The sequence below is a fragment of the Misgurnus anguillicaudatus genome, chromosome 6 (genome assembly GCF_027580225.2).
Source record: "Misgurnus anguillicaudatus chromosome 6, ASM2758022v2, whole genome shotgun sequence".
NCBI lineage: Eukaryota > Metazoa > Chordata > Actinopteri > Cypriniformes > Cobitidae > Misgurnus > Misgurnus anguillicaudatus.
Genome location: NC_073342.2, coordinates 11,615,542 through 11,639,268, shown reverse-complemented (window position 1 = coordinate 11,639,268; position 23,727 = coordinate 11,615,542). Strand labels below are relative to the sequence as shown.

Genomic DNA, 23,727 nt, shown 5'->3' with positions numbered 1-23,727 from the left:
TGTCGAGGTCTTTGGGTGCCACGCCGGGCATGTCTGCAGGTGACCTCGGGAAATTCGTCTGTCCCCACCCCCATGTGGTAGTGAGAGGTTCGGGGATGCTGGCTGATGTCTTTAACAGTGGGCTCCCGCCCCCCTTTTCAACAGAAAAGCTTTGGTGGGGGGGTGCAGGCTCACTGGTTGAATGAAAGGGAAAGGTTGCTTTTTCCCTTACTTGTTCAGCTTGCAGTTTATATGCATAAATGAGTTCTCTTTGGGCGGAGTCAAGGTCGTCCCTAGCCTGGTCTCGTTGCTGAGCCAGAGCTCGACCTTCATCTCGAGACGCTCGCAGGTGATTCTCACAGGCCTTCAGCTTGGCATCACGTTCCTTCAGTTCTGCCTTTGCTCTCACCAGAAGATGTTCAGCCTGCTGGAGCTTTCCAGACAGCTCTTCTCTGGCTGTCTTTTCCTGTTGCTCCTTGTGCTCTGTGTCTGTGCGGAGTTTTGACAAGGCCTCTTGGAGTTGTCCAATCTCGTCCTTTAGCCTCCAGTGTTTCTCCTCCATCGATGGGTGTTGATCCTCTAATCCCTGTGTCAGCTGATCTAGACGATTCTGCGCGTCCTCCTGATTCCTCCGTGCCTCTGCTGCTTGGAGCTGTAGAGCTGCTGCATCCTCTTCCAGTTGGGCGATGTTCCTTTCGCCCAGTTTAAGCTGGATGATGAGGTTGTGAGCGATGGCACCTGTGATCTTGGCTATATCCTTGTGACTGTAGCTCCTCGATGGGTCGTGGGCTATGAACTTGTCCAGGGTGCCGTCGAGTTGCTCTCTTTCCAAGTGTTGCAGTTCATTGGCGAGGTTGGGCAGGAGTTCAGATGTCACAGCGCTGAGCCAGGCCTCTAGCTGGTCCCAGTGGTTGACAGGGCTTGGTAATCTGGACATGTTGACACACTGGTAGAAGAGAAAACACAAAGAGCCAATGCGAGTCCGCACAGTTCAGCGAGCTACGGCAATAAAATATATATACGTGGGCTATGAGCTTATTATCAGGGCCTTTCTCCGGCGGCACAGATAATCAGTGTGGGGAAATAAGGGAAAAATTTTAGTAATTTGTCGCTTTGTTAAAACCTATAGGTCGCCTTGGACATTTGGTTATTCGAGCGTATTACTAATGAATTCTCCTAATGGTTTGTGCAGTTTTGCTCTTTCAGCCCAAAATAAAATGAATCAAAATAATTAAAATTAATTAATTATAATGATAAAAATAAAATAAAACACACAAAATAAAGAATGAGGAGGATAGGTTGCTGGAAATGAAATGAAACAGGAAAGGGAAAAGAGAGGAAAAACAAATAAATAATAAAAAAAAAATAAAAAAAATAAAAATAATAAAATAAACTGAAAATGGGAATTGAGACAGCCAACAGACGAAGTCCTAAGGCTGGGAAAATGAAGAGTATAGGAGGTGGAAAAAGGGGTTTCCTGTTTCAGCTTAGCAGGTTCTCTACCCTAAATTTGATGACAGGGCCTTACAGGGAGAGGGCACTATGGAGTCATGCGAGTTAGGGGAGTGGCTTAGCTAGATTGGCTGGGCTAGACCCAACCTGATAGGGATCTGGTGCCTCTAGTGGCTACAGAGGGGAGAAAAGTGCATCTCTTTTACACCAACACTCGTTGACTATTTAAGGAAACCCAGGGTGGAACACAGAGACAAGGCGCTTCCCTGAGCACGCAGCCAAGAGTGCCGGGCCTTCTGCCCTCCCCACCTCGACCGCTCAACAGTCACACCCTTCACACCGCCGGGCCGCACTCAAAGGTGTCACCCACCAACTGGCACTGCCGCTAGGGCTTTTGTGTGTCAGCTGGCAAGGTTAGCGATTGGAGTGCCCGGTGGCAGAGGTTGCACTGTGTCTTGCTGCCTAAGGTGCTAAGGAGGGAGCTACCGCAGCACCCCGACTGTACACACTCGAGTCAGTTCAGCGGGACCGGTCTCTTGTAGAACTCACCGCTGGCGAAGCCTCTGATTCATCTATCAAGTGTTAGCTTTCAAGAGATGCACAGGGGCTTATCCTATTGCACCAGTTAAAACATAAATGAATTCACTGAGAATGGGACTTATGGGGCTGAATTCTATTCACAGTAAAGAATTGATTCAATTAAAATTTAAAATAAATCAAACTGCATTGAATTTAAATTTAAACTTAATTAAAAATACAATCTCTACAATAGAAAAGAGAACAGGAGAGTAAGGAGTGAGAGAGACCAGCAAAAAAAATGAAATAAAATAAAAATAAAATAAATCAAAATAAAATAAAAATTAAATAAAGAAATAATAAATTAATAAAGCCACAGCAATATTAATTATTATTTATAATTTAAGACCATAACATTCAATATGTAGGAAATAAAACTACAAAGTAGTAGAATAACCTAGTTATTGAAGTAAGGTCAAAAATCCAAGTTGGATTCCTGTCATACACTCCCAAAAGAGTTTATGAGAGGACCAAACGAGCTTTTCCCACTAGATGGCGATATTTCGCCCAACAAACAAAGAAAGCGGAAGTCAGACGTAGAGTAATGGAGAAGAAGAAGTGTTAGACACTCAAGACTGACATCTAGTGTTAGAACTAGGTAGTACGCTTTAAACTGACAAAGATTCGCTTCTATACAGTAATTACATCGGCGGCCGCTGCGTTGCTAAGACGACGGATGTAATTCGCTCGTGTTCAGCCGGTGCCTCTTTTGGCTTACGTTACCGGGATACGAAATAAACAAGAGTCCAATGTGCTTTATCATACGTTGTGACTATAAATACTTGATCAAGTTTTCATCTCCTTTAAAATTAAAAAGTCTTACCCTCAGTGCTTACAATTTTAAAAATCCACGTACGTGAATAAAAATGGAAACATACAAATAGACAGCTTCTCTAATTGTAAATCATTTCCTGGAGATTTAACAAAAAGGCCTTAGCAGATGGGAGTACTCACTCGACCACCTCGTCGCTCTAAATAAAAGAATTCTACTCTTTATTAGGCGGAATCAGACGGTAATGCAGCGTATCAAAGGGTTTTTTAATACGGTTACCTTAAAGACTGCAGTTAACTATACATAACAGGGGCGCGAGTCTGTTACGTCCTGAAAATGATACAGGAAAATACATTTTCATTCATACAAAGAAAGAACGAAATCAGTTATAGCTGATAGTTCTTTTTCATTCACACAATGCAAAAACACATTTGATTTGTAACTGGTTTGCTCAGAAAATAATGTTTAAATCTGCCCGCGCGTTCTCCACCATTATATGTAGCGAATTTGCGGGAGGAGGGAAATAACGTTATTTGAAACACTATGAACCTCCGACCGAAACACTACGGGGATTCCCAAGGGAATCTTAGATTTTAGCTCAAAAGGGAATATTATGTATAATTAACTGTAATTAATTATACAAGTTTATCAGGTTTTACCTGGCGTAGCAGAATTAATAATAACAATTAATTAATATGTTCGTCCACCGAAGACATATATCCATAATCGTATATTAACGTCTAAGAAATGTTAATTTCATGGCCTTTAAAATTAACCTTCTCACTGATATACAGTGCTACTCGCAGCGTGTAGCTGGATCAAAAGGCAGAAATAGTGACTTTACTTTCATGAGCATTGAACACAGAAACAATTCAATTGTGAAAATGCAAACCGGTTTATTAACTATAAAATGAAGTACACATAACGACTAACTAAACATACACACATACAATAACATAAAACATAGATGAGAAAGAAAAGATTGAAAATAACTAGAGAGAGTGAAAGATTGGCAATAGCACTATTGCTTAACATCTGCACAAACCATCGGATAATCTCTAAGGATCGCCTTAATTTTCATAAGGGGTAAAGCTTGAACATCAGCGAGTTAAACGAGTTTATACTTGCGTTTGGCTCTTTGTGATGCGGTGCGAAGTTTCTTATGCTCGCGGTGCGAGCAAGGAGAGAGAGAGAGAATCCAGGTGTGTTCGTTTAAGATGGAAGTCCGTTAAGTTGTTTCGTAGGGCGGATTGGTCCGCGGGGTTTTCCGAACTCTAGCGCAAAGCCAGGAAAGACTGTCCTGAAGAGACAGGGCTCAGAGAAAAGATGATGAATCCGAGGGACTCTGGGTGAGTCTCAGCGAGTTTCCAAACTGCGCTGACGGGTTACCTGGGTAACCGGGCGACTGGGCGCTCATGAGTGAACTAAGCCACTGACTGAGATACTGAGCGAATCGTTCGAATTGAGCTATTGAGCGATGATCAATGAGCAATGAGCAATGATGGCTTGGGCGATAGGCCGTTTTGACCTTTCACACGCCCAGCCCATTTTGGGTGTATGGCCAATGTGTGAAGTGTTCGGTCGCGCGGGGAAACAAGCCTTTGTTCTTTCAGACATCACATTTGCGTAATTGCATAATGATAAAAGTTTGTTTCCATAACTCTTCAAATCGATATTAAATGACATTGATGCGGCTTATGGTAATATGATACATAGAAATGATTGGGAAATAAAGAGTAGATTAATTTGATACTAGACAAGACATGGGTTTAAGATCACGTTGAATAATAATTTCATACCTAAGATATGAACCATGCTACAGTGAACAAAATCTAACTAAAGTGTTAACACACAGTTACATCACACATACATGATCATGCAGTAAAGGGATATAACATATATATACATTTAAACAGCTCATTGTGATTTTTAAATGTGGTTTCATCAGAGACATATAGTCTGTGCCCCCAGCTGTGTCTCTGGCGATCGTCGAACGAACGGCTCTCAGGTTTCTCTGGTGGGTTTCCTTTGAAGACTGCATTTGTTTTAATTGTCGCCCACTTTACAGCCTTGATAGGTGGTAGATATCTGGGTGATTGTGTTATCAGGACACAGGGTTATCTAAAGTCACAATTTTAGGGCTGTTTACGATCCAGACGCCAAATGGCCTCAATCTGACTCCGAGCCATTTGCTACATAACTTTTTTGACCACCAGCCACTGTGGCAGGTGGATTTAGAAATCCACCTGCCACAGAGACTTTTTACCAGCCAGTTTTTTTTTTGCCTGAATAGTGAATGATAACACTGTCTTTATTGTATGAATTAAATATAATTTTTTTAGAGCTACAAAAGTGGATTTCTCTTTGTCTTAGGTTGTTTGATTAACATTAATGACACAGACTTAAGTAAGTTAATTGAGGTTACTGTCTCTTTAAGACCAGAACAGACTGGTTTTTGACTCTCTATACCTACACTTAAGACATAAAGAAATGTTTTATTAGAAAAAGAATACTGTTGAAATCATTTTGTTTATATGTGCCCTGTCAAAAGCAGAAAGATTTTATGTACGCCTGCTTTTAGGAACGCGTCTCTCCGATATGCCCTATTGAGTGCCCTAAAACCCGCGCACGCATACAGAGACGGACGGGGCACAAACTGCGCACATAAACGCCGCACATACGTTGTTTTTCATTACTCTATTCGCAAAATGTATGTTAATGTACTACAGTATAAGGCACAGTAGCGCAACTCTCTCTAAAGTTTACACATCAAGAGTTCTGATCCGTCACAGCAGCACATCTTGGTGAGAACGGGTAGCAGAAACTGCGATTATACTGTAGCCTATGTCAGCATTGCATTCTCATCCCATTTCACCAACAGTTCACAGTTTTTCTCAGTCGCTTTGGTACATTTCTCGAATCATACTCACAATTTGCAAAACAGTAAGTGCATTTCTCACAACAATTTGTACAAATAGCAAAACATCATGGATAACCTGCAAAAGCCACTCTCTTACTCAAAATACTTAGTTCATCTCTCAAAATTAAATATCTGTGTCAATGAACATGTCAGTGCCATCAGAATAACAAGTCATTGTGTCATTGTGTATGGATAAGACAGTCAAATTGTTTAGTCATGTTGTCAATATAACAGTTTACTCTGAAGTGATGTTCTGATGTAAACTATGGCTAAAGTTTTGACCACAAGTATTGTAAATTGTAAGTTACACTTACTATAAGTTATGTGTGAGTTTGATTGCATGAGACTTGACAAAATGTACATTTACGCTTTTACTGTTTGTACTGTAATTCGTTGAAAGACCATGTCATTGCCATAAAGAAAGATAAAGACAGCACTGCAAGCACTGCATAGCATAAAGAGAAAAAAAAGGAGAAATGTGAACATGATAGATGTCTAAAAGATGTCTAACCATAGCCCAAGAAATGATGATGCATATACTTTTAGAACATGTAAAAGAAATGAAAGCAAACACCTTGAACACACTTTGCTTACATGTTGGAATATCATAAATCTTCAAGTTATTTTGACAAAAATGGCATGTAACCAAATTCAAGGTTATTTAGGGTAGAAGTGGGTTACTCGTTGCCAGACTATATTGGGTCTATAGTTTGCAGTCATTTCAATGTCTCGGTTTTTGCTTGCTGGGGACGTTTCTGTCTGTTAGAGAAAGTCAAGATTCACCTGGGAGCAATTTACCAATTCGGGACAGATTTATAAAAAATGTCTAATGGAAATGTATAGAAATATGTTTGACCATACCCTGTATTTTGACAACATGTTCAACCATTTTACATGTAAAGACTTGTCACAGGAGTGACGATCTTTTGGGCGGAACCAAAAGTTGGGAAGGTTTGGTTCCGCCCGGATGTTTCCGCCCGGACCGGGAAAAGAAAACACCGGACATCCGGTAGTACCGCGAGGGCTGTAATCAGCCAAACTACGGACAGCTGTGCGTTGTTAACAGGAGCGCCGGGTGATTGGACGAAGGCAACACCCAGGCGAGTACTTAAGCACAGTTTAAACCACAGTTTGGGGGTTCGTTATCACTGTTGTTGGTGTGCGCCGTAGCGCTGAGTTGAGCTCACCTGGTACGCCATTCGGATCGTTGGACTTGTTCTCTCTCCTTTTGCATCATTGGATTACTGTTGATGGAGATATTGAAGACCTTATGGGTTGGAAAGTAAACGGATACTGACCTTGGATGAACGAAGCAAAGGAAGAAGGAACGTGCCATCGTGAGTACCCATTTGTGCAAAGGTGGTGTTGACGTCTGGAGAACCGTTCAATTGTGTAGCTGGAGTTGTCGTAAGAAGAAGTCAACCTAGGGAAGCAGGAGACAAAGAAAGCACCACAGTTGTGAGTAACAGAATCCATTTGTTGGAAATAAATTGCATTGTACTTGACCTGGATATCTTTTGAGTGTTTCCCAGCGAGAGCGGGTGGCCCTGCCCCTGAGTCAGCGCGGTGGGTGAGCCACGGGATCTTTGTGTGAAACAGCCACAGTGACGAAAACAACCACTAGGCCGTGTTACCAACCCCACATTCTCGCCCAGAGCGAGGCGAAGGAAGACGGGCGTCTATTGTGTGCACTGAGCGTGGTGGGTGAGTCTTGGATGTAGAAATTTCACTTTGAAGTGGTGCTGTGTGTATTGCAGTGAGATTGCTGTGTCTTGTCAGACGTATCCCGCCTCCAGTCACTCGCCCGGGGCGCTGAAGAGGAAAGCGGTTCTAGGATAACCCTGTGTATGATTATGCTGTGAGTGTGTTTCAGCCCTAAAAGTCACGGGGTAGCTTCCTGAAGTATTTTCGTAGCCAACGCTTGGCGGACTTGTGTTAGGAGTGGCGGTGAAGATCTGTACGACTGGCGGTGTGAGTATTACAAATTACATTGCTACTTTACCTGTGTGCTTTCATCGTCACAGAGTTAGAGGCGAAGGAGATCCGCTGCCCCGAGGTTTCTACGAAGGGGCGCCCCGGTCCAGTTTTCGATTGCCAACGGGCATCGAGGAAAGGGCAGCGCTCGACCCGGTGTGACGGCGTGGCACTCTCGCCCCTCTGTTGGACCAACGAGCTCGCCGAGAGGGTTTGGTCCCCGGCGCCATCTTGGAAACCACTGTCCAGTCGACGCATTGCGTCTACCAGCTAACGTAAGTCCGCCGCCTCGAGAAGTATAGCATAACCTGTTCAGTCTGTCAATCAACAGGGAAGAGGAGTGTGCTGAGAGAGCTGCGAAGAGAAATCATACGCACCAGAAGCTGTAATCAGCGAAGAGGTGAGAGAACTAGCTGAGAACGATTCACTGTGCTTTTGTGTCCCAGTTGTCATCTGTGGAGGAAGAGAGAGAGAACAAGCGTGAGCTCTAAGGAGACCCGTTGTGAAGGAGAGCCATACGTACCAGAAGCTGTAATCAGCGAAGAGGTGAGAGAACTGACCGAGAACGATTCACTGTGCCTTTGTGTCCCAGCTGTCGTCTGTGGAGGAAAAGAGAGAGAACAAGTGTGAGCTCTAAGGAGACCCGTTGTGAAGGAGAACCATACGTACCAGAAGCTGTAATCAGCAAAGAGGTGAGAGAACTAATTGAGAACGATTCACTGTGCCTTTGTGTCCCAGCTGTCGTCTTGTGTGTAGGAAGGGAGAGAACAAGTGTGAGCACTAAAGCAACGAGTCGAGAAGGAAAATTCATACTTACCCAGAGGCTGTAGTCGGTGGAGAGGTGAGGAAATCCTTGTGAGAACGATCCACTGTGTCTTCATGTCCCAGCTGTAGCCTGTGGAGAGAGAAAGAACAAGAAGGGAGAGTGAGTCGACCACCAGAGAGCTGTGTGGAAAGACGGCGAAGCGCCGTGAACTACACGCAGGTATACGGACAGGAAACAGTACATGCCAACTCTCATTGTGATTTTATTCTGCCTCCAGGAAGGAAGAGGAGCGCGCCACGGGCAGAGGGAACCAGAGGCGGGAGCCCGTTCCCCGACGCAATCCCCCCCCCCTTGGAGGACAGATCCTGACTTTTAGTTTTAATTCCCCTTTCCCCAAGTCCCCATATATTTTAAATATTTAAATAAATAAAAAATATTTTTATACTTACCTGTACTCGTTGTTGTCTGGTCATTGGGTTGGTTTTGGGGACCTCCTCGAGGTGGAAGTTAGAAGGGGCGTGGCTTAACCATTAGCGGCCAGCCCCTGGCTTGTGACAGACTTATACTATGAACTAATGCCTAAATGTTGTGGAGGGTGAGACTATTCAACAGAGACCCATTATAATACATTTTGATCAACATGACATAAGCAACTGATAATGTAGGAAAAAGCAGAGAATTGTACATAATCATTTGCATGGATGTACCAAAGCATTTGCAACTTGTTCAAAAAATTGAGAAACTGCTTTTTTGATGTGCAAAAGTGACACAATGATGTGAGAATTGAACAAGCAGTTTTGAGAATTTCAATTCTGATCTGAGAAATGTACCAAAGCGACTGAGAAAAACTGTAATACTCGCACATCCAAACGTAGTCAGAGAAGTGCCTCATCTTCTTTCCAATCGCATGAACGTTGCGTAACAGCAGTCGCATCCTCTCAATGAATCCATTTTTGCATTGGTGATATGCGCAGGTTGATAAGAAATGAGCGGGTGGCGGTTACGAGTCATCCAAAAATATTTAAATGATATTCGGGCCGCGGTCAGTCGGTCGAGTTTAAAGGGCGTTTTGCAGGTAAAATTTTTCAACGAATTTGTGCAATTTGCTTGTTGATAATAAACATTTAAACTGTTGTCCATTATATTTTATGTTGTTGGGTATCACAAAACCCGAAAAAGTATGAAAAAGTACAGAGGTTTGCAATGATTCTCCTTTCCCCCACAACGCACTGTATGACGTCACGCTGGGGAGAGAATTTACCAAAGCCGCCTTGAGAGCATTGAGAATGACTATAGAAAGACGAGTAAAGTACAGTTCTGATATCGCAGATTATTTACATAGATAGATAGACAGACAGACAGACAGACAGACAGACAGATAGACAGATAGACAGATGGAAAGACAGATAGACAGATGGACAGATGGAAAGACAGATAGACAGATGGAGTATAGAGAGATAGGCAGACAGCCAGATAGCATAACGTTAGCATATCTTCGTGTAGAAAGTAAACAAACAATTAAGATAAAGTTACTCGTGCATGCTGGCTTGAGGGGGTCCATGATCCTGCCTGAAATGGGTGTAACTTTATGCGATCTTCAGAACAAACGGTTTTGGCAGCATGTCTCTAATCCTTGAAGGTGAGTGAAGCACGTCACGTCTATTCGCGGGTACCAGCAGTGTTGGGCAAGTTACTTCCAAAGTGTAATACATTATATATTACAAATTACTGTCATTTGAAAGTAATTAGTTACATTACAATATTACTGTCTCTGAACTGTAATGAGTTACACTACTTTTGCGTTACTTTTGAGTTACTTTCATCAAAAGACATGTCTCTTGTCTTCACGGTCACATATGTCATGAACTGCATCTCCCATAAACCCTTCTGTCATTATTGATAATTGTACTCAGCTGTTCCCACTCACCTTGGTTAGTGTTCGTGTATTTAAGCCTTGTCTGTTCAGTCATTGTTGTGGATTCCTTGTTGTAAGTCACATCGCCTTCTGTTTCTGTGTTGTTTTATGTATATGTTCTGGATTGCCTGTATGGATATTGACCTTTGCCTGTACGAATTATGATTTTGGATCACCCCTATTAAAACTGCATTTGGATCTAACCTTTCATGTGTCCGAGTCGTGACAGAAGGAATCCACCATGAATAGATCCAGCGGATTGGGGATCCGGATCAGGCCACCCGTTACTGCGAAGGAGAGGGGGAATCGGATCAGCAACATAAGGGCCTTACGCCAGCAGGGTCAACCGGTGGGTTGTCTGGCCCAAACGTTTTGGACCTTATCCTGTGGCTTGAACTATAATGACGCTGCATTAAAGGACTTATTCAATTGTTGCCTGGATGAACAACTACCACAGTGGGAGATGAACGGGCTGGACATTTTGGATTTCTGGGGGTTCACTCGTTACTTAGAGCATCGTAGCCAGTGGAATAATACTGTCACACCTGCGATGTCGGACAAGAGGGCCGCCACCAACCCAGCAGCTGTTCCCAAGATGGCTGTCACGCTGCCTACTCCTATTTTTGAGATCGCCACGGTGATTCCGGCCCTTGCGTTCCAGAGGGCCGTTGTCTCACAGTCACCGGTTCTCAGGAGAGTCATCATCATACCCGCACCTGTGCTCAGAGAGGCACCTAAGGTATGTGCTTTAAACTCAGTGCTTTCCGTGTTTGCCATGGCTCTGTGGTGCGGGTGGTCTGTCTTCTGCTCTATTGTTCAGCACGACCCTGAGCCGAGTGAGTCATCTGAGCCGAGTGAGTCATCTGAGCCGAGTGAGTCATCTGAGCCGAGTGAGTCATCTGAGCCGAGTGAGTCATCTGAGCCGAGTGAGTCATCTGAGCCGAGTGAGTCATCTGAGCCGAGTGAGTCATCTGAGCCGAGTGAGTCATCTGAGCCGAGTGAGTCATCTGAGCCGAGTGAGTCATCTGAGCCGAGTGCGGAACTCTCTGCCGGTTTCAAGATGGGGGTTCCCAAGCTCTCAGCCCTCACTGCCTGGTCCAAGAAGGCCAGGGTTGAACTCTCGTTCCTATTTAACCTGGTCCAGAGGACCTCTTTCTATTGTTTCCCTCTACCCAGGTTCCTGACCCCACCAGCACCACCCTGGGTTCCTGTCCAGCCGGGTCCGCCTTGGCTTCCTGTCTTACTGGGGGTCCTGCCTCCGCCCGCGGCTCCGCCCTGGCTTCAGCCTCCGCCCGCGGCTCCGCCCTGGGTCCAGCCTCCGCCCGCGGCTCCGCCCTGGGTCCAGCCTCCGCCCGCGGCTCCGCCCTGGCTCCAGCCTCCGCCCGTGGCTCCGCCCTGGCTCCAGCCTCCGCCCGCGGCTCCGCCCTGGCTCCAGCCTCCGGCCGCGGCCCCGCCCTGGCCTCCTGATCTGCCGGCCCCGCCCTGGCCTCCGGCACTGCCGGTCCCGCCCCGGGTTCTAGACCCTCCATCCCTCCCCCAGCTCCACCTCCGTTCCTCCACCCACCTGAACTTTTGTGTTTTGTCATTTGGAGTGTCTGGTAGCCACTCCTTGAGAGGGGGGTACTGTCACAGTGTCAAACTGTGTTCTGTGTGTGTCATATGTATTAGTGTTGTTCCCCGAGTTAGCCACCAGATGTCTCTTGTCTTCACGGTCACATATGTCATGAACTGCATCTCCCATAAACCCTTCTGTCATTATTGATAATTGTACTCAGCTGTTCCCACTCACCTTGGTTAGTGTTCGTGTATTTAAGCCTTGTCTGTTCAGTCATTGTTGTGGATTCCTTGTTGTAAGTCACATCGCCTTCTGTTTCTGTGTTGTTTTATGTATATGTTCTGGATTGCCTGTATGGATATTGACCTTTGCCTGTACGAATTATGATTTTGGATCACCCCTATTAAAACTGCATTTGGATCTAACCTTTCATGTGTCCGAGTCGTGACAGAAGGAATCCACCATGAATAGATCCAGCGGATTGGGGATCCGGATCAGGCCACCCGTTACTGCGAAGGAGAGGGGGAATCGGATCAGCAACATAAGGGCCTTACGCCAGCAGGGTCAACCGGTGGGTTGTCTGGCCCAAACGTTTTGGACCTTATCCTGTGGCTTGAACTATAATGACGCTGCATTAAAGGACTTATTCAATTGTTGCCTGGATGAACAACTACCACAGTGGGAGATGAACGGGCTGGACATTTTGGATTTCTGGGGGTTCACTCGTTACTTAGAGCATCGTAGCCAGTGGAATAATACTGTCACACCTGCGATGTCGGACAAGAGGGCCGCCACCAACCCAGCAGCTGTTCCCAAGATGGCTGTCACGCTGCCTACTCCTATTTTTGAGATCGCCACGGTGATTCCGGCCCTTGCGTTCCAGAGGGCCGTTGTCTCACAGTCACCGGTTCTCAGGAGAGTCATCATCATACCCGCACCTGTGCTCAGAGAGGCACCTAAGGTATGTGCTTTAAACTCAGTGCTTTCCGTGTTTGCCATGGCTCTGTGGTGCGGGTGGTCTGTCTTCTGCTCTATTGTTCAGCACGACCCTGAGCCGAGTGAGTCATCTGAGCCGAGTGAGTCATCTGAGCCGAGTGAGTCATCTGAGCCGAGTGAGTCATCTGAGCCGAGTGAGTCACCTGAGCCGAGTGAGTCATCTGAGCCGAGTGAGTCATCTGAGCCGAGTGAGTCATCTGAGCCGAGTGCGGAACTCTCTGCCGGTTTCAAGATGGGGGTTCCCAAGCTCTCAGCCCTCACTGCCTGGTCCAAGAAGGCCAGGGTTGAACTCTCGTTCCTATTTAACCTGGTCCAGAGGACCTCTTTCTATTGTTTCCCTCTACCCAGGTTCCTGACCCCACCAGCACCACCCTGGGTTCCTGTCCAGCCGGGTCCGCCTTGGCTTCCTGTCTTACTGGGGGTCCTGCCTCCGCCCGCGGCTCCGCCCTGGCTTCAGCCTCCGCCCGCGGCTCCGCCCTGGGTCCAGCCTCCGCCCGCGGCTCCGCCCTGGGTCCAGCCTCCGCCCGCGGCTCCGCCCTGGCTCCAGCCTCCGCCCGCGGCTCCGCCCTGGCTCCAGCCTCCGCCCGCGGCTCCGCCCTGGCTCCAGCCTCCGGCCGCGGCCCCGCCCTGGCCTCCTGATCTGCCGGCCCCGCCCTGGCCTCCGGCACTGCCGGTCCCGCCCCGGGTTCTAGACCCTCCATCCCTCCCCCAGCAAGGTTATTATAGTTTTGCTTTTTTAAATTAGTTTTTATTTTAGTATCGTTTTCAATTTTGCTTTAAATTTAAGTTTAGTTTTAGTTAGTTTCATGGATGGTTTTGTTAGTTTTAGTTTAGTTTTTATTTTGCAAACACATTTCTATTTAGTTTTTATTTTATTTAGTTTCAGTTATAGTTTTAGTAATTATAGTTTAGCAGCTAACAGCAGCTAGACTGTCTGACATATTTATTAGTTAACTGAGGTTGCTGTCAGCCTCAGCTAACCTCACATTCATAAAGCGCCATCTACAAGTAAAGACTCCTTAAAAGTTTGTAAACATTGCAACGTCTCCAGGGTGGGCGGGGATTAGTTAGAGGCAAAAAGAGGCGCGGACGCAATGCTGACAAGCTTAAAGGGCGTTTTGCAGGTAAAATTTTTCAACGAATTTGTGCAATTTGCTTGTTGATAATAAACATTTAAACTGTTATCCATTGTATTTTATGTTGTTGGGTATCACAAAACCCGAAAAAGTATGAAAAAGTACAGCAATTTGCAATGATTCTCCTTTCCCTCACAACGCACTGTATGACGTCACGCTGGGGAGAGAATTGACCAAAGCCGCCTTGAGAGCATTGAGAATGACTATAGAAAGACGAGTGAAGTACAGTTCTGATAGCGCAGATAATAGATAAATACATACATAGATACATAGATAGATAGATAGATAGATAGATAGATAGATAGATAGATAGATAGATAGATAGATAAGATAGATAGACAGACAGACAGATGGATGGATAGGCTAGTATAGAGAGATAGGCAGACAGCCAGATAGCATAAGGTTAGCATATCTTCGTGTAGAAAGTAAACAAACAATTAACATACTCGTGCATGCTGGCTTGAGGGGGTCCATGATCCTGCCTGAAATGGGTGTAACTTTATGCGATCTTCAGCACAAACGGATTTAGGCAGCATGTCTCTAATCCTGGAAGGTGAGTGAAGCACGTCACGTCTGTTCGCGGGGACCAGCGACCCAAACGCACTCACTTTCTTACAGCCAGTAGCGGAATGGCAATCGAGAGAGTCGGGACTTTCCCGGGCCGATCTGATAATAGTTATACATTTCGAGTTATATTAGCAACACCGTCTGGCGGCGTGATGTGCGCCGGTTCCCGCAGCCCGCTGGTCAAACTGTGCAGGCAGCCTCTCTGCTCAATAAAGTATATAAAAGTGCTCAACCTGTTCGGCAGGTCCAAACATGTACACGTATTTATAAAAATACGGTGATCAATGAGCGGTTCCTCCTCAAATGGCTTAGCCTGTCGTGATGTAAAAAGCCGCCGAACGCCTGTTTATTACAGTATGTATGCGGTCGGATCCGAGTGTGCTGCAGCTGCTGACTGCTGCTGCGTATAAAATGATCGTGTGATTCGTTATAATCGCATAAACAATATAAGAAAGCATCCTTTTATTTCACAAAACAATATATTTGAGATATTATTTGATAGACTAGTAAGTGTGGATTAAGGATGTTTAAAAATCTCTAGCCTGGTGGTCAGGACATGAATGGATCAAATCAGCAGATTTGCGAAGTTTTATTTATCTCCACATATATCATAAATAATAATTAGCAAGGTAACTTTGCAGTATAACACATTATATATTTCCTACGATGTATATATGATTTCCAAATTATATACGTAAGTATTAAACAGCAATAAATGTCTCATCTATCTCTATGGCTCTGGCTGAGTCTTTCTTCACTTCTACCCAACGTGACTTCATCGCAGAATTGCGTTAAAAAAACCGTTAATACCAAAAACGTAAAAAAAGTGGTCTTTAAGACCATTTTTGAGACATTTTAAAAATTATACACATATCTTGAGTGATTTATGTACCCATTAATCGACAGTGGTGGTTAACCTGCAACATACACTTTAAGCCAGGACGTTTTAGGGATTTATTAAACATACATGCAGAAGAAGGTTCGGAACTGTCCAAATATGTAAAGTTACTGACTCTGCGTGACAGCTATTTTTGTAAATTAACTCTGTAACAGTTAGTTCTTGTATCTTGTTCCCATTGGAAACATTTTAACCAGGTTTTGGATATTTCCTACATATGAAGTATTTTCGGCTGGTTTGGGAAATTTTGTCAAGGCTTATTGTCCAATGTAACCTATCGCTGGGCTAACTATGATTAGCAATGGGGTTTATTTTAAGAGATCATTCAAAGGATGGCACACACATCTATCGCTGCATGTTTGTTTAACATTTAAGCTAGCTAGTGCACTGACGGTTGACTTATCATCACATATAAAACAGAAACTTTCTGATTTGTACTAGATAAGACCAACACACCAATACATATGCATAGATTATTTTACCTGATATGAAGTACTGCAAACACGAGCATTATTGCGATCGTCTCCGTCCATTCAACCACAATTGTCTTCTTTATTTCTGTGAAGGAATGTCTGCCGGGATCCGGTAAAACTTTAGTTTTGAACGAAAAGTGCGGTTACTTCTGTTTTGGCATCCAAAAACACAAGACGACGACATTTTAAAGTCAAAACCTCAAACTTTTAGTGCGCCTGCTATGAGTGTTTTGCCCAGTGTTGCCAACTATTTTCAATGGAAAGTAGCTAAAGCTTGCTTGGAAAGTCGCTAAATGTCGCTAGATTACGTCATTGCGTCATTTGCACAACAGTGACGTCATCACGTCAAATTTGCATTCTTATTACATTGGCTGTTTTTACGTTTCTCTTTTTCTACGAACTGTCAAAAATGTTATTTTAATACACATGAATGCCTGAAAATGTTTTCTCGTTTGTTTATCTGTTATGTTCTCATAAAACGAAATGTGTGTATGTTCATGTTTATATGGCCAAACAGTCCAGTTTCAAAACATACACTGATAAATGATGGGAAACGTTGTTTTGTAGGTATAGCCCATTAACGCGTCAGCTCCGTACAGTTTGTCTGTTCTAAATGTGCTGCTGCTCAGCTCCCTCAAGTACATTTATTTTATGTACAGTGATTCATTTTATTCAAAGACCATTTTACATTTACATTTTGCCATTAATGTAAGCCATCTCGGGATCCGCCTGCTCCGGCTTCCCACATGCACGATTATGCCGTCTGGACGCGGATAGATAACCACTTCTCCTGCCCTGACTGCAGCTGGGAGAGCCTCTGCTCTGCTGCGCGAGGACTAGACCGCCTGTGAATGCTTTGGGACGGGGGTGGAGCCCACGGAAGCAGCGGTAGCTGCTCATTGAGAAGAGTGAATGTCACGTAAAAAGTCTCCAACAACGCCAGAAAAAGTCGCTAGATTTGTCGCTAGTCGCTTTTTTGAAAATAAGTCGCTAAAGGGGTCTGAAAAGTCGCTAAATCTAGCGACAAAGTCGCCAAGTTGGCAACACTGGTTTTGCCTCCAGCTAGAGAGGTGACGTCATAGTGACGTAGGCGATTAAGGGGTCTATTATAAAGCCTGTTCAGATTTCCGCCACGGGATGAGAGCTTATTAATTACGAAAACGAATACTTATTTTGATAATTATTATTTTATTTCAGTTAGTTTTTCAATAACTGTTGCTCGTTTCGTTTAGTTTTTCATTTATTATGAATTTTTAATTTTATTTCAGTTAACGAAAATGTTTTTTAGCTGATAGTTTTAGTCTTAGTTTCAGTTTTCGTTTACGAAAATAACCTTGTCCCCCAGCTCCACCTCCGTTCCTCCACCCACCTGAACTTTTGTGTTTTGTCATTTGGAGTGTCTGGTAGCCACTCCTTGAGAGGGGGGTACTGTCACAGTGTCAAACTGTGTTCTGTGTGTGTCATATGTATTAGTGTTGTTCCCCGAGTTAGCCACCAGATGTCTCTTGTCTTCACGGTCACATATGTCATGAACTGCATCTCCCATAAACCCTTCTGTCATTATTGATAATTGTACTCAGCTGTTCCCACTCACCTTGGTTAGTGTTCGTGTATTTAAGCCTTGTCTGTTCAGTCATTGTTGTGGATTCCTTGTTGTAAGTCACATCGCCTTCTGTTTCTGTGTTGTTTTATGTATATGTTCTGGATTGCCTGTATGGATATTGACCTTTGCCTGTACGAATTATGATTTTGGATCACCCCTATTAAAACTGCATTTGGATCTAACCTTTCATGTGTGCGAGTCGTGACATGACTAGGCATTATAAAATGTTAAAATGTAGTTTGTTGCTGCTTATAAATCTAGAAGTTATGTGTTGGCCCTCGAGCTTTGAATAGGCAAAGTGAAGATTTATGGCAAAATACAGTAACAATCACTGTCAGAATCAAAAACATAGACAAATGATCTGGTAAAAGTCTGGTAAATTATGGTACACATACCAAACACAATAGAGCCCACTATAATGCAACCTATAGCCTAATAACATGGCAAGACACGCACCCTCTTTTCATTTCTATTCTTAAGTGATCACTTTTAATTCAGATTCACAGCACAAACCTGTCATGCATTGGGTTGACACAACTTATCAAAAAGTGCTATTGGAGGATCAGGCCTCAAGGAATACAGCTCATTTCAGTACAATATAAGGATTACATGTAGGCTAACATATAATTGCTTAATAAAACACAGACAAACAGAAGAACACTGCTTTTTGCCAAACAATGAATATAGGCTCCCATACAAAGGCTGGTAAAACTTTAAACAGTGATGTTTAAATGTACTAAATTATATTTAGATAACCATGTTTAAGTCTTCACTAATGTTAGGCTATGTTGTAGTTTAGGTTGCTGTTTGTAATAAAACTGTAGATAGCATAGGAAAGCAATCTATTATGTATATGGACTGTAATCAAAGCAAAGCTTACCTTGTCATTCATTGCTGGTGTGATATGGATTTTACTGGCAACATTTGTAAAAGTCTCTTTACTTCTGAGGTTCAAGCAGCACAGGAGACCGATAGAAAAAACTTTCTGTTGCTTTTTACTTAGTGCTCTTATTCGCAAAATTATGCGTGTGCGGCGCTACCGGACCTGATTGCGACCACTTTAGTCAATGCTTACAGCCGCGGACTTCCACATGTCTATATTTGACGCGCACCGCGTCCAAATCTCATTTCAAATACAAAGTTAAAGTAAAAATGAACATGTTGAATACAGCACGTGGAAACAGACATACGCTGTCTCCCAAACCGCCTTCCATACTATATAGTAGGCAAAGAGTACGAGAAGTAGTGCTTTTCGCCCACTATATAGTATAGAAGTATGCGGTTTGGGACGCAGCCATAACTATTTTACACGCAGATTTTTCATGTGTGGATGCTGGTCGCGCGCATTGGTCAAAAATAAAAAATTAAAATAACACAGTCTAATTTTGAAATGCATTGTTGTAACGCGCTCGTTACTAAGACTGTAATGAGTAAAATATTACCAAAATTTTATTAGTAATGCGTTATATTACTGCGTTACAGCAAAAAATAATATATTACTGTAATATATTATATTTTGTAATGCGTTACTCCCAACACTGGGTACCAGCGACCCAAACGCACTCACTTTCTTACAACCAGTAGCGGAATGGCTATCGGGAGAGTCGGGACTTTCCCGGTGTGCCGATCTGATAATAGTTGTATTTCGAGTTATATTAGCAACACCGTCTGGCGGCGTGATGTGCGACCGGTTCCTGCAGCCTCTCTGCTCAACAAAGTATATAAAAGTGCTCAACCTGTTCGGCAGGTCCAAACATGTACAGGATTTATAAAAATACGGTGATCAATGAGCGGTTCCTCCTCAAATGGCATAGCCTGTCGTGATGTAAAAAGCCGCCGAACGCCTGTTTATTACAGTATGTATGCGGTCGGATCCGAGTGTGCTGCTGACTGCTGCTGCGTATAAAATGATCGTGTGATTCGTTATAATCGCATAAACAATATAACAAAGTAGGGATGCACCGATAGGATTTTTTTGGGCCGATACCGATACCGATTTAAGCAGACAACTTCTGGCCGATACCGATGCCGATACCGATATTAAACACTATACAACACTATACAGTTGGTCTATTAGCTAGTTTATTTCTGCATCAAATTATTTTTACTGAACATGGATTGTATCTAATTAACATTCAACTGACCAACATAATAAGAGGCACAAATTAAGCTAAAACAAATATAATAAGACAACATGACAACCTTCAAATGTGGTTTTTGCTATTCAGCATTTCTTTTATTAACAACATTAACTAATTTTTTTTTTTACATATAATGGATTTCTTTAATAAACATAAATAATGCCAGTGCTATTGCTTTAAACAGAGTATAAATATTGCTACTTCAAAAAAGTTGGACTTCTTGCCCCACTAAAGTGCAGTCTGTTTCTTTTATTGTCCAAGACATTTGAGCCAGCTCAACAAAGGTTTTCTGTCGGTGCTTAAGTATAGTGCACACTAGGGCTGGACCAGAATGTTCGAATATTCGTTCCGTTGGTTGACATTCGATTTTCAGTTTTGAGATTCGAATATATATTATTTTACAGCGTTAATGCAGAGCTTTTGCCAAGCAGGAAGTGCGCTTCACGCTCCAGCTCTATAGGTGGCGCAGAAAGACCAACATCCATAGCCAACAGCACCAAGCTGCACCAGTAGAAGAGATCAGAAAGAGATCGCCTCAAAGCGGGCTTCCTGCTTTGGCATTCACACTAATAGTGTTGTAAATAACGTTCAGTTTTTTGCAAAAACTGATTGATTTGCTTCACAAGACATAAATATGTCACACGGAGTTATGGGGGATTACTTTTGTATTAGATATACATGTTTAAAGTGGCGGATCGGTTGACTTGCATGACGGAGCACTGGGGTTTCTGCAAAATATCTTCTTTATTGTTCTACTGATGAGAAACATATTGGATGGTGTAAGTGTTAGTAAATAAACTTGATTTTAAAAGCATGCTACCGTTTTATTACAGTTTGTTGAACTTCATTCGTTCATTTATTTACGTTGTTTTATTTAAATGGGCTAAGTTACCCTTTACGTTATCAGTAATTACTATGCTTCTAATTTCTTATACGGGAGTGTTTGTTTGTTAGAAAAATGTTAGGCTAACGTTACCTTATTAAAAGTATTGCTCGTGTTTTGTTTCACTAATGCTGTTCTCGCAGCACGCGTGACAGGCACGCCGCTACATACGCACACAGATTCCTGCCTTTATTAAAGAGAAAAATATGTTCAGCCCCTCCTTCCGAAGCTTTGAATATTTGATTTGATTTCTACTAGAGCTTTGAAGCTCAAAAAATGGTATTCGGAACAGCCCTAGTGCACACCCAAACATTAAATCATTTTAATTGAACATGCAATTCATTGACTTTATGCGGTTAATTAATAAACAATCGGTATCGGCCTTTCTCGTGCTATTGCCGATATGCCGATGGTTTCAAATTCATCAAAAATCGGCCGATAAATATCGGCGGCCGATGCATCGGTGCATCACTATAACAAAGCATCCTTTTATTTCACAAAACAATATATTTGAGATATTATTCGATAGACTAGTAAGTGTGGATGAAGGATGTTTAAAAATCTCTAGCCTGGTGGTCAGGACATGAATGGATCAAATCAGCAGATTTGCGAAGTTTTATTTATCTCCACATATATCCTAAATAATAATTATCAGTGTAACTTTGCAGTATAACACATTATATATTTCCTACGATGTATATATGATTTCCAAATTATATACGTAAGTATTAAACAGCAATAAATGTCTCATCTATCTCTATGGCTCTGGCTGAGTCTTTCTCCACTTCTCCCCAACGTGACGTCATCGCAGAATTGCGTTAAAAAAACGTTAATACCAAAAACGTAAAAAAGTGGTCTTTAAGACCATTTTTGAGACATTTTAAAAATTATACACATATCTTGAGTGATTTATGTACCCATTAATCGACAGTGGTGGTTAACCTGCAACACGCACTTTAAATATGAAATAATCACCCATTGAACTTGTGCAAATCATTACCGGAAGAAATACATAAACAAACTTCCAAATGAGTAATTATCCGGTTTAACAACTGATATAATGTAATAAATCTACCTGTTAAGGCAACGAACTTCAGAAACTGTCGTCTTTGCTCTCCAGGCAGAGAGTGGACACAGAGATGCTCCGCAGCGGGCGGGAAAACACGAAGTGGATTAGCGGAATCTGTGGATCTTATGCGTGAGGCTAGAGACAGAGCTCAGATAGATTGGGAATGTTTTTGTTACTCCGCCCGGGCGTAATTATTTTTGCAATAACGGAGGTTAAAATACGGGAGATTTACGGGAAAATTATACTAATACGGGAGGACGGCGGGAAAGGAGGGTAAAATACGGGACTTTCCCGGCCAAAACGGTATACTTGACAGGTATGCAAATACGACTTTCAGAAGACGCACCCGAAATCCTGGACAGGACGCGTCCGGGTCCGGTAAGAATGGCACGTGACGTATGGTAACCCTATGATGCTCCAACAATAGAAACAATGCTGATTCATCGCTAGTGTTGGTAACTGGCTCTGTGATTTCCGGATCTGAGCATTTTATTTTTTACAAATACATAATAACACCTGAAAAATCAGGCCCCTATTCATTTATCCGAATTATTGCATTCATACTCTCCTTCCAGAAGCCTAAGGTCAGGCAAACAGACCCTCCTCATTGTCCCTTTTTCAAGACTTAACCGTATAGGAGACTGAGCCTTTTCTGTACGAGGGCCACAGTTATGGAATGATATACCCATAGAGTTAAGATTAACACCCCTCTGTCTATTTTTATCACGACACGAATAAGGCAGAACCCAGGCGCAGACAGTATTGTGAACACAAATGGGAGTTTTATTTAAATAAACACAGAAAACAAAACCTACGAGGGGGTAAAACAAAGCAATTACTAATGCGCTCTTTAAATAACAAAAAACATATTGCGCCATTGACTTTAGACTTTAGAGCAGGTTTTTGTTTTTCAATGGCGTAGTCTTTTTAGTTGCCTCAAAATAGCAACGTGCCAACAATGCGCCTGAACACACCTCGTTTTCAGACCAGAACGCCCATGGGCGCAAAAGGGGGCGCAAATGCATTTGCTATTTAAACAATGTGGCGCTAAACGTGAAAATTATAATTGCGCAGGGTGGAAACTAGCGAAAGAAACTTAGGTTGCGCATTGCGCTGCATTGCGCCGGGTGTAAAGCCCGAAATACACTGCACGATAATTGGCTGTCCCAGAAGAAAGATTGCCATCGTGAAACTATCGTCGCGATTTCTGTGATCGTGGCTCTCCATCGGTGGTCCTATGTCGTACAGTGAGAGAGGTTCAAAGACGGCCGTTTTCCCGGTCTTGCGTTCAAAGATAGCCTACGATAGTTTTCTGGCAGTGTCAGAAATTCGGCATGATCACCGCACAGTGTGTTTGCTACTACGACCTGCGCGCCTGTATTTGTTTACCACGAGCGCATGCTGGTGACGTTGCGCAACATGTGACGCAGCCGCCGAAGCTTCCGTGTCATCATCGTACAGTCTACACGCCTCTCGTACCCGAGTTTAAACGATACATGTCGCACAGTGTGATAAGGTAATGATCTTATAAGAGGACAAAAATCGTGCAGTCTATTCCGGGCTTAAGATAGAGCCCAAGAGCTTAATAAAGGGAACAAATCACGATGGGAACAGGTGGAAATCATTAAACAATCAAAGCGGGAGAACACAAGGGAGTGGGTAAAAGTGACAAGACACTGGAAACACGTGGCAAAAACACATAATATGAAGCCACGTGTCCTCACACAGAACATTGTACTGTCAGGACCTTGCTATACAGAATAAGACCGGAATTCAACACAAGGGTCTGGCAAGACCCTGACAATTTTCACTTTTAAAAACATATTTGTTTTCTTTGGCGTATCAATAATTATTCTTTTCATTTTAATTTAGTTTAATCCTAAATTTGTTTTATTATTTCTTGTTTTAGTACTATATTTTTTCTCTGTGAATTATTATATTGTTTAATTGTATTTGCTCTTATTATTTCTTGTCTGAGTATTATTTTTCTCAGTGTATTTTCACTTACACTCTTTTATTATACAGCACTTTGGTCAGTCCCATGGCTGTTTT

General features: G+C 43.1%; 1 protein-coding gene across 2 annotated transcripts in view; it reads left to right on the top strand.

Moving 5' to 3' along the window:
• The window catches only part of myo5ab (myosin VAb), a 151,484-nt gene that overhangs the window by 47,785 nt on the left and 79,972 nt on the right, over positions 1-23,727 (top strand). The window lies entirely within an intron of this gene.